This window comes from Falco biarmicus, chromosome Z (assembly GCF_023638135.1).
Source record: "Falco biarmicus isolate bFalBia1 chromosome Z, bFalBia1.pri, whole genome shotgun sequence".
In the NCBI taxonomy this organism is placed as follows: Eukaryota; Metazoa; Chordata; class Aves; order Falconiformes; family Falconidae; genus Falco; species Falco biarmicus.
In genome coordinates, this window is record NC_079311.1 from 36,543,294 (window position 1) to 36,555,011 (window position 11,718).

Consider the following 11,718-nt stretch of genomic DNA (forward strand, 5'->3'; position numbering starts at 1 on the left):
AAGTCCAGATGCCACAGTCCTAACTCCAGACCAAGCAGACACCACTCCGCCAGCATTAGCTGCCCGATGAGTCTTTGAAAGCATGCTGCTTTCTAAGATGATGCTAAGATTGAATCTCTTCAAGTCTGATGGAGGACAAAATCAAAGACATGGTCTAGAAGCAAAAAAAAAAAAAAAGGTGCAATTCAGTTAGACGGGTTTGCAGCTCTGTGCTTTGTGGGGAAATAACAAGTTTCACAACGAGGAAATACCAAATGGCAAAGGCCTGACAAGGTAATAGCTCTTCAGAATAGATGCCAGGAACTAGACCAGACTATATATTGCAGATGAATGAGCAGCGGCATGCTATTAGAAAAAAAGTCAAATGTTAGACAAACATATAAATGGCAAAAACATTATCAGACACAAGAATTTTTCCATTCTACTCAGCACTAATAAGGCTGGAGTTGAAGCAGTTGAAGTATATTGCCTAGGTTTTGGCACCACGCTTCAAAAAATCACGTGTACTAAGTTGGAGACAGTCCAGAGTAGAGAAACAGCAATGATGAGGCATCTGCAAAACACGAGCTATGAAGCAAGACTGAAATAATTGGGTTTATTTACTCTAAGGATGAAAAGACTGCATGAGCCAGAGGTGCAGAGGGGTGGAGAGGGAAAAGGGTTGAGGGAAAATGATGATAGTCTTTAAATATGTAAGAGGCTGCTTCAAATGGAAAAGAAAGAAATAATATACACTCTTGTCTATGGTGGCTACAACCGAAAGGCAGGCTTGTGGTGCAATAAGAGTGGCTGAACTTAAGACTTGATGAAAAAACTTTCTGGTGCTAAAGGTAGGGAAGTACTGTAATAGATATCAAAAAGACATATGGTTTCTAACTAAAAAACTAAAGCTTTTTAAGAACAAATCAGGCAAATGCCTTCCTGGAGTAGATGAAAGTTTCCAGTCCTTTACAGCCTTCTTTTCTGTCACTATGATCTGTGCTACACAGCTAATCTCTTGTGGCCCCACAAATTGCCTTGACTGTAGTTCTGTGCTTGTATTTTATTTCATTTATTTGCAAGTATTTAGTTACTTATTAAGCCCTTAGGTCAATTACATTAAGAAATTCAATACAAAAATGTAATAAAAGAAATGTAATACGTATTTTGGAAGAAAACAGGAATATGAGCTAATTAAGTAAATGTTTAAGGGATCTACATTTATTCCTTTTGCCCATATAGTTATTAAAGATTGCATGCTATGTTATCAGTCTATAATGAGATTTATAATCATTTACATTTCTCCAGGTTGTTTGATAGGTGAACATATAAAGCACATATTCTTACTTTGAGATACCAGCCTCCTGAAAAGTTCATGCCTCAGTAAGTCTTTCAACACAATTTAACTCCCAATCCACTTGCCTCTCCCCCTAAAAACCACTTTTGTATGGAAAAAACAAATTTTGATGGTTTTAATGCATAACTTCTTCCTGAGGCAGATTATTATTTACTCCTGTATCATGAAAATTTGCAGCAGTGTCCTTCACACCCACTGTCATGTCATGACAAAGTTCAGGGAATAGAGAATCCATTACTGACTTGCAAAATGTTCATGACAATGAGCCACCAAACACAAATCTTCTATTTGCTCTTTAACAGGGCTATGCTGTGTGGAAAATAATGAAATCGCAGTCATCCAATAAGTATATCAACTAAGTCATGTTGACAAGAACTGAGGAGATCAGAGCTCTATCCCTGATTCTGCCAACAGCCCAAACCATCCTAGTCAATGCATTTTACAACACTGTTTCTCTTTTTATCTCATCTTTGCAGATTATAGAATTCCTTTGGTATACTTCTTCTACATGTATGTATAAGCACTCATGTAATGCTAATAAATAATTAATAAGGTATACAGAGGTTCATGTGAAACTATATAGGCAATGACTCCAGTGGATTCCAAACACGAACAGCTCTGACTATCCCTTAAATCAAAAACAACAGGAAAATGTCAACAGTGCTAATCTGCATGACATGCAGAAACAAAAAGTGATTGATTACTGATAGCAAAAGCCTAAAAGGCTGTATCTTCTGGGTTAAATATTGATAATTCTCTATAAAGGCAAACACAGTTATTGCTGGTTTTCAGAAAATGGTCTTGGATCAATACTTACTTTGCAGATATTTGTTATGATAATCTATGTTTACTGTCATAGCCATCGAGGTCTATATCAGCCATAACTGAATGCACTTTCTAATGACAGTCAGTATATCTGATAATTAATGCATTTTATTTATAGCTTGCTACTTTTGGAAAAATTAAAAAAAAAAAGAAAAAAAGGACAAAAAGATTAATAAAAGAGCCTAATTAGCAGCAACTACCCTGCCCATGGCAGGAGGGTTGGAACTAGATGATCTTTAAGGTCACTTCCAACCCAAACCATTTTGTGATTCTATGATTCTAACTTTTTTGTGATTCACCCCTGGTTAGGGAGGAACAAGGTAAGTAGTCATTGGGACAGACAGAACAGCTGCTTATGGGTCTGATAGACTCCGTGTAAGCCTCCCACTGAAACTGGGAGCTTGCACAAAATCCTATAAGGAATATCCTGTTAAAGCTTTAACCCTGGTGACACTAGCAATCACATGGAATTGTCTGAACAAAGCATAGCCTGTAACACAAAACAACATGCAATTGTTGATAGCCTCATTTTTGTTTGTACATTTTGTTTTCTTAATTCCAAAGTGGATCACAATCCAGTCGTTCTGTAGTTTCTGTGGCTAAGCAGCTAAACAGAGTACTTATTGCATAACTTCCCTTTGGGGATTCCCACTTTAATCTGGCCTGTTGACTTCAAGGCATAAAGAACCATGTTTGCTGTTCTTTGAATAATGACTTTGACTGTCATAAGTAGAGTCATTAGAAATTAGATTATCATTCTCCAGCTGCAGTCTTAGGGCAGATACTGTATTTTGGCCATCCCTAAGCAGCCAAATAAGGTCAGAACTGATAAAAAAAGAAGCACTAGATAGCTTCCTGCTACAGCCACTGACTTGGGAAGACTGTATCAACCCAAAGGATCTGCAAGATGCCATGAAAAAAAATTCTGTTTAGAGGTTAATATGGAGAAATAAATTTAGACTGGAGAAAGGACTTCACAATGATATACAATGATATACAGTCTGTACTGGTACAAAATATTTTCATGTCTTTTTTCAAAGTTATTTATTTTCAGTGCTCACTTTTCTATCTTTACACTCAGGCTGAAGAAGAAATTGCATACAGATCCCTGGAGGTGGGTCAATGAGACTGAAAAATTTGTAAGCACTTTTGTGGATCTGCAAGGCTGGAGGAAGTAAGGGTTTACTTCTAAGTACTACCTCATTCAATTCACAGCACATTTTTTCATTGTAAATGGTGTGAAAACAAACAAATCATAGGTGCTTTTTGAATAGATCCTTGTACCGTATTTCTTTAATTCCTTCATGTACCATTTTCTTTTCCTATTTCTACGGCTAAATTACAGCTTCTATGAATACATATTAGTAAGGACAGGGGCTAGACTCACCTGCTCTAGACAGGTGCAATTTTCCAGAGTTTATTATTAAAACACCTAATACAAACATGTATATCACCTGGTCAGAAGGTTTACAGCTGAATAAATACTCCTTATAGGTATTAGATCCTGAAGACATCAGTCCCTCTCCATTCTTATTATGTGTTTTGATGATACAGTAGGTTTTTTGACCATCTAGAAGTTACATGGATTTTGTTGTACCCTCACGGCATGGAAAAATGATTAATATTTTCTGTCTGGATAACAGCATTGTTGCATTTATTATAGCTAATATGATTCTTATTCTATTTATTGCTATTAGCATTGCTTCTAATAGTACAGTTATTTGGCTGTAATTGTCAGATAAGTAGTGCAAAAAGTGCATGTGAAGAGAGGAAAACAAGGAACAGAATTTTGCTCTGGACTGCACAGAATTCAGAGTCAGACCTTGGAAAAAACTTTGGGTTTAACATTGACACAACAGAATCTCTTCACAGCACTTGTCTGCAAAACACTCACCTTGAGTTTTCATGAACCATGCTCCCCATTGGGTGCCACTCTGGCAGTATGGAAGATGAAAAGAGGTTTTCTCACTCATCTAAACAGTTGAGGAAAGGTACACAGCTCCCTGAAAAGACAACTAAGTGACCTTTCTGCTTGAAATTTTGCTTTTGTGCTGGGTACCTACAATTCTGAAAACAGCAAGAATGGCTGTGATGAAACTAACTGAAGAAAGGGAGGCAACTAATTGAAGAAAGGGAAGCAACAGACATCCAAGTTCTGGGATATTCCACCTTCAACAGCTGAAGACTGCACAGGAGACCAGCATGGAGAAACTTCACGTGTTGCACAGAGAACACCTCTTCAGATTTCATCTCAGCCCTGCTGAGTAACTGCCAGTCGGCCTAAAGGAGGACAGCACACTTGTGAATAGGGGGGTTTAAGCCAGGACACCAATGGTTTTACATTTCGTGGGCCATTTTCATTACCTCTGTGTATGCTGAAGTTCTATATAACAACAAATGGTTCAAGTCCCCTGTAAGATGGTATGAATCTTCTTTTTTTATTATTTTTCAAAAATTCTGTTTTGCTCTGAAAAAGTATGCTGTATAAATGTATGGGATATGGAGAAGGTAAGATAAACTTAAAATATTTATAAATTTTAAGAAAACATGCTGTTGCTCTATACTGCTTTCATCAAAGATGCACTTACTCCACCTTAAAAATGAACATCAAAAGGTACTTGGCAGAAGTGAACATAACATGATGAGATTTTTTAATTTAAACTGTGAGCCAATGACTGAATATTAAGTAGCACCTTTCTCTACGTCAATAAATTCTCCTTTTAGAATGCGTTTTGCTCTTTGAACTAGAAGACAACCCTGGTGTTAAAATTCACTAATGAATCATGCTTCAGTTGTAGCTTTTCTTAGCAGCTACATCCACATCACAGAGGTACCTGGCTGCACACTCCTTTGGACCATTCCATCTAACAACCTAGATGTCCTCAGCTCACTTTTAAATTGCTCATGGAGCTCTGTCTGCATTTCTGTCTTCAGCCTCACTTTACAACAAAATGAAAACTAAATTTTCTCTTCTAATTGCAGGAAATTTAATACTTCTCTTGGAAGCCTCCATATTTCTGCATTACAACCAGCAGAAAGCACAGGGAACTAAAGACCAGATGAGAAGACATACGGAAAGTCTCAAGGATCTGCAACATTGTGGTTTTGTTAGCCTCAGTAGACAGTCTGAGCCACCACAGAGATATTCTAGGGGATCTAAAAAGGGGAAGTGGACCTCAGATGTACCACTGGATTATATCTTGGCTGGTATTCAGACCTAGGTTTAAGTCCTAATCAACATCAGGATTTGGGTTTGGCTTCAGCAAAATCATTTTTTTACCATGGTAGAAGTTTTGCAGTTAAACTTACTGGTTTAGCACTGATAAGAACACTGCTCAGCTGTGTTTTGCCCAGCTTAGCTTAATTCCTGTGCGAGCTCCAGCGAGCCCCTGAGCTGCCCCCTGCCTTGCTACGCTGCCCAGTCTGAGCCATAGCCCCTCTTGTTTGTTCCATCCAAATTTCTCAAGCCCAGGATTCCCACTATGTGTTTTCTATCACAAGTGGACCCTGACGCTGGCTGGAGCATCATAAATCTAAAAAAAAAATGCACACTGTCCTGAATAGTGAAACCTTACAGACAACCTGTCCTTCTAAGGCTTTAGCTTAGTGTTGTAATTGGAAAAAGAGGGCTCTGCAGGATTAGGCAGAAGTAGAAATGAAGTGTACAAGTGACTACATGACCAGAGCTTTGACTCTTTTTAATCAATTAAAATTATGATTTTGGCTTAACTGTAAAGTTCTCAGTTTAGAATATTTCTATTTTCAAATGAAATCTTTCAGCACTATTGTTAGATAAGACAAGGAACATCATCTCTGTCTTACATATATCACATGAACTGTGTGTTATTAATGTGCAAAGAAAAAGAAAAAATTAAAAATCAAATCCCAAAAACCCAAAAGTTATCAATTTGTAGTATTAAGTGTAGGCCTGGGAAGAGGAAAGGCTGTATCTTACCTGCTTATGTTTTTAAAAAGTGATCATATGTAAGTAATTATAGCAATACATCAGAACATACCCTGATTAACAAATCCTTATCTGCTGGTATGTAGATGTAGAACAGCAACTATTTCCTCTACAGCTGATCAAGCCATATTAGCTGGCTATGAAGAATGAAAATATTAATTCAAGGAGGTAGTATTTCTGAGCTTTTCAGATTGGAACTACCCAAAATTTTAAGGTAAGGGGAGGAAGCTGGCAATAAAAGCAACATCTTGCAGCTAGACTTTGTCTAGTTCAGACTTAGACTTTGTCACTTCACTAAGTAGATCAATAAAAACTTTCTGACACACCTAAAAGAAAAAAATACCCTCTGAAAGTTGGAAAAGGGATAAAGGGAGAAATAATTACAACACAGCAGGAAATTATTCCTCAATTTTTGTGGCCAGAAGAGCATTTTCAAAATATTAGTCATCTGTGAATCTCTTTTTCATAAGGCAGCATACTTCTCTCTCCACTATACCACTGGAGGAACAGTCCAGAAAGGTTAATCAACTCACCCATGAGTGACAAGGTGCAGAAATAGACCTTATGGCATCTGATTCTGTATCAGTTCACCTGTACATTTGATCCTATATGACTAGCTGTAAAATTTCCTGAGACCACTGACCTCAAGAACACTCTGAAGTTCTTGACGAACATTTTGAAACAGGCTTCACTCTGCTCTTACTTAGCTTCAGAACACCATGACAAGAACATTAAACACTAAAATTTGGTGTCAAGACGTTGTTAGACTTGTGATAATAATGACAAAAATGTAGATGTTCAATATGCAGCTTAGCTGAAAAGATATCTCAAATATACTATAGTTGTACTACATTATTTGTTTTGCCCAGCTTTACTCTCAGGGCAGTTCATTCTTTAACCTTTCCCCACCAGCTAGCCTGGAGAAGCACAGAGCCCAGTTCCCAAAATAATGACCACCTCTGTGGTGCATTTTTGGGGATGTAACTGGGGTATCCCTGTTAAAAAGCTAAACAAAGTACCACAAAGGAAAAAAATAACCTTAGTTTTCAACACTGCAAAAGCACACAGCGCTGCGTAAGTCAATTCCAAGACATCAAACACAGAAGATCTGGCACCCTCAATAGCAGCTCAACAGAAGCTCTCACACCATTGAGCATCTTTTACCAGTGTCCTCAAGCCTGACTAAAACCTCTGGACCATACCAGACCATAAGTGAAAAGGGGTACATGCCACAGTGAGGGGATATGGACTACCTATAGGAAGCATTGTAAAAAGATGGGTCATATGAAAACCTTAACAAGAGCTGGAATTAGGTGAAATCTGTAGCATACTGTTCGTTTAGGGTGACAGGGGATCAACAGTAAGGATTCCTGATATCAAGGACTCGTATGTTGATGACTGAACAAAATGAAAATAGTAGTTTGACTGTAAACATCAGAAAAATCCCAAGTGCTAGAAAAATCCCAAAACCAGACTTTCTTGAGAGTTGTCATCCAGAAATGTGGGCTGAGGTTCCTGATGAATATAGGAAAAGCCACCCAAGCGATGAAATAGCCAAAAGAGCCTCTGTGGGCTGTAACCATAATGGCTATCATGCAGTTATGTGGTGACAATGCATCACTGCACCAGTGTAGTCACTAGTCAACTTAGTACTTAATTTGCAGCCACATTCCAAATCTCAACGTAAGAGTTACATTCATGGGTAGTTTGCAGTCGCCACATAAAGGCAAAATACATTAAAGTCCTTTAGCTGACAAAAGTTAAAGAATTAAATATTTTACTTTGGGCTTAATAATGCCACGTTGTCAGTCTGAAAATAGAAATTTATGGATATATCTGTATATCTCTGACAGCTAAAGTGACATGCTCTGGCCTTTTTCACATATATTTTTAGCATGTTTTTATAAGACCACTCTCCTGACACAACAAAACACATATGTGCTGTGTTTATACTTCATTCACTTATGCACAACTGTAAACCTAATTCCAAATAGTAAAGAACTGAAGAGAGTGGAGAATATTTGCAAATCTAATTTTTGAACTCAAATAAATGAATCCGTTAATTGACCTGTATAACTAATGAACACCTAAACACTAATTTTCTTATGTAGGCAAAAAGATTTAAAAGGCAATACAACAAAAATGAGGAGAAATAAAAACTTATGGATGCATATTAAACAGCTTCCATCCAAACAAAAACAAGGAAGGAAATTACCTTACAGTGCTTTCCACAGTTTGAGTGCCCCTAATATGTAATTAGTTAGTTTACGTTTAAGCAATACTTACTTTTACAAACTGATTTATCAGTATATCTGAAAGTGTTAAGAATGCCATTTCCCATAGCCACACAAAGTTGGAATAGGATTTTTAACAGGAAAATATCAAGATGCATTAGAAAGTCAAGGACTTACCAAAAAGTTCACATAATGTCTTCTTTACCTGTCCTACACACCAATTGATTTTAATTGGTTTTGATGTTTCTTTTTTCTCTTATCTGCCCAGAGACCATACTAAGTTACAATCCAGCCTTTCCCATTCCAAAGCTTTTAGAAAGGCAAAATTTAGAGAGGCAAAAGAAAAACAAACAAACAAACCTCACCAAAAACAACAAACCTGATACTTGTTGAGATTACATTAAGATCAAAATCCCTCCTTGCCTCCCCATCTCCCCCCCCCCCCCCCCCCCCCCCTTATTGAGAATGGTAAGAAAATAGAAAAAAAAATTGCAATGCTATCTCCAGGTCAGTTTGCTGATCTCTGATATAACTAATTCTTGGTTCTCTTTATGTCACTTAGTCATAGAATTTAACACTTACTATACGCCTATAGGCATATCTGACCTTAAGGTAATATTCTTCTGCTCAGATAAGACAAACCTGTAGTTGAAATAAAACATTTTCACCATTTGCTTATCATAAAAGGGGTGGAGGTGAGGTGGAGATTAGTTGTAACAGTGAAGGTATGCCAGATCTGGGGGCACTGGCATTCAGGAGGTGCTTGACCCTGACTGTGCCCTCTGCTCTGGACAGTGGGAACCACCATCCCTCCATCTCTCCAAACAACCTGCACATGATAAAGCCCATGTCACATCCTGCATACATGTTATAAAAGTGTGATTAAGAATTCTGGACTTGAAGGGAATGGAGCTGCATATGGGGTGGGGATGAGGGAAATTACATTACTTTAGACTGGGAATGTTTTCAGTGTTTTAGAGCCTCCCCCAGAAAGTCAAAACTGTTAGACTGAGAAACACCAAACTGTAGGATGATTGCGTTTCATTTCCTTTATCTGTACTAAACTGTGTACTGTTTGTACATGGACAATGAAGCTTTCAGAGGCACCTTCAAGAAGGAGGCCAGGACTCAAGTGTCTGCTCAGACCTCCTGGTTTCATCCCTGAGATCAGAGCCAGAAGCATCCCTGAAGAGTTTGGCAGTCACAGAGGAAAACCTCTAAAAGGACAATCCTTGCCAAATGGCATGTGCCTTCTCAGAAACCTTACATAGTCTCAGCTCCACTGGCTTAAGAAACTGTTCAGATATCCCTCAAGAGCACACAGAAATGTTAGTTATAAAAGTGTTGAATTGGAACTGGAGTGAAGGAGAAAAAGAGAATAATTGATTTGCTTGTCTGTTAAGAGGAAAGGAACGGCTACAAGGAGAATTGCAGGCTGGATAGTCATGGCTTTATATTTTCAAGAGAGGAACAAAAGCAGAACAAGCCTTCTGGCCTCTGAGCTTCTGCTTGACTCCCAGAGTACAAGGACTTCAAGGAAAGGAGCACAAGCAAAATTAAAAGCCCACAGAGAACAAGTAGAAAAGAGGCATCAAATCTGTTCACAATTCTGCAAAACTATTTCATTTTAAATCAAATCCTTTTGAAATGTAAAAGCAGAAATCAGGAACAAGAAGGTATTTAAATTGAATTAAGCTGTGAAAACAGAATAAGAACCATAAAAAAATGGCATGGGTGCAAAAATGCTGCAGCAAGAGTCTGACAGACTGCTGCGATGAAAAAGAACTGGACTTTGTCTCCTGATCCTAAATACATGAGCTACCACAATCCTGCCTGTCATCTGGCAAGGTCGAGAGTATCTGTCTTCAGTTGTTACTTTTCTACCATTTCTACCTCTCTTGGCTTCTAAAAGGAGTTATTTAAATCAGTATGGTATTTACCCAGGCACAAACAACAACCACAGAAAGATTTGCATCTAGATAGGCTCATCCATGTGTTATGGAAACCTGATGCACTGGAAGTAAAGCTGTGTATGAAAGCTAACATTTAATAAAGTTTTCTGAACTACATATAGACTATTAATCCTTTATGTTCCCCTAAAAAATGCAAACAATAAATTTAAAAAATGTTCCTTGTTCAAGAAGGTATAAGAAGCTCATAATGCTGGCCGGGAATAAGCTGCCATAAGATACAAGAAATATCTTTTCTAAGCCAAAGTGTTCCAGCTGATTGCAATAGTCTTGCATTAAAGAGTTTCACATGGTGTATTGGGTTTTTGTGGCCAGGTTTTGATAACAGGGGGGCTACAGGAGTGGCTTTTGTGAGAAGCTGCTAGAAGCTTCCCCCATGTCTGACAGAGCCAGTGCCAGCCGGCTCCAAGACAGACTCACCGCTGGCTGAGGCCGAGCCCATCAGCAATAGTTTTATTTCTTATTATACTAGTCTGATTTGATTGGTAATAAATTAAATTAATTTCCCCGAGCCAAACCTGTTTTGCCCATAACAGTAATTGCTGAGTGATCTCCCTGTCCTTATCTTGACCCACAGGACTTTCATTTAATTTTCTCTCCCCTGTGCAGTTGAGGAGGGGAGTGATAGAGCAGCTTTGGTGGGCAACTGGCATCCAGTTAGGGTCAGCCCACCACACGTGGCAACACAATGCTAAACCAGACAACTTATTATTACTATAAATAATCAAGTTAGATGTTAGACAGCAGCGGATAGTTCCGATAGCTCAATAACAATGGAATTTTGAAGTTATAAAATCATTTACATCCTAGAAGATCTCAAAACACGTTACTAACTTAGAGATCTTTTTATTCATTACAGGAATGACAGCACTTCTAAGGAAACAAAATGTACCTTTCACAATTAGCAATGAGGAAGGCAGAAGCAGAAGCATTTTCTCTCTGTTCTGTAAATATTGATTTAGTGGTTAGTTCTGAATAGTTTTAGTTGCACTGCTGTAAATGCAGTAACCTCCTCTTAATCATGCAATACATGGGGAAAAACACTTAATTAGTATGTCTCCCTCAGAAATTATTTACCTAATGAGATGCAATTGCAGTGAATGCTGCTTAATCGGAACACTATTAACTTATATTCCACGCCATGATATATACTCAGTCATTACCAAGGCTTTATGTGGTGGTTAAGCAGGTGTTAAAATAGCTGCAAAATTTTAACTTTCCCTCATTTTGATACACAGGTTGCCAAAACCCCCCACCAGTTTACGTGAACAGAACGTGATTTCTGTTCCTGCAATTCTATTCAGGTATAGTATTTTATGTCAGCTGTCTCCCTAATTCTAAAATCACAGACCTAAAAACTGAATGCTAGGAAGTATTTGTAATTTGTTC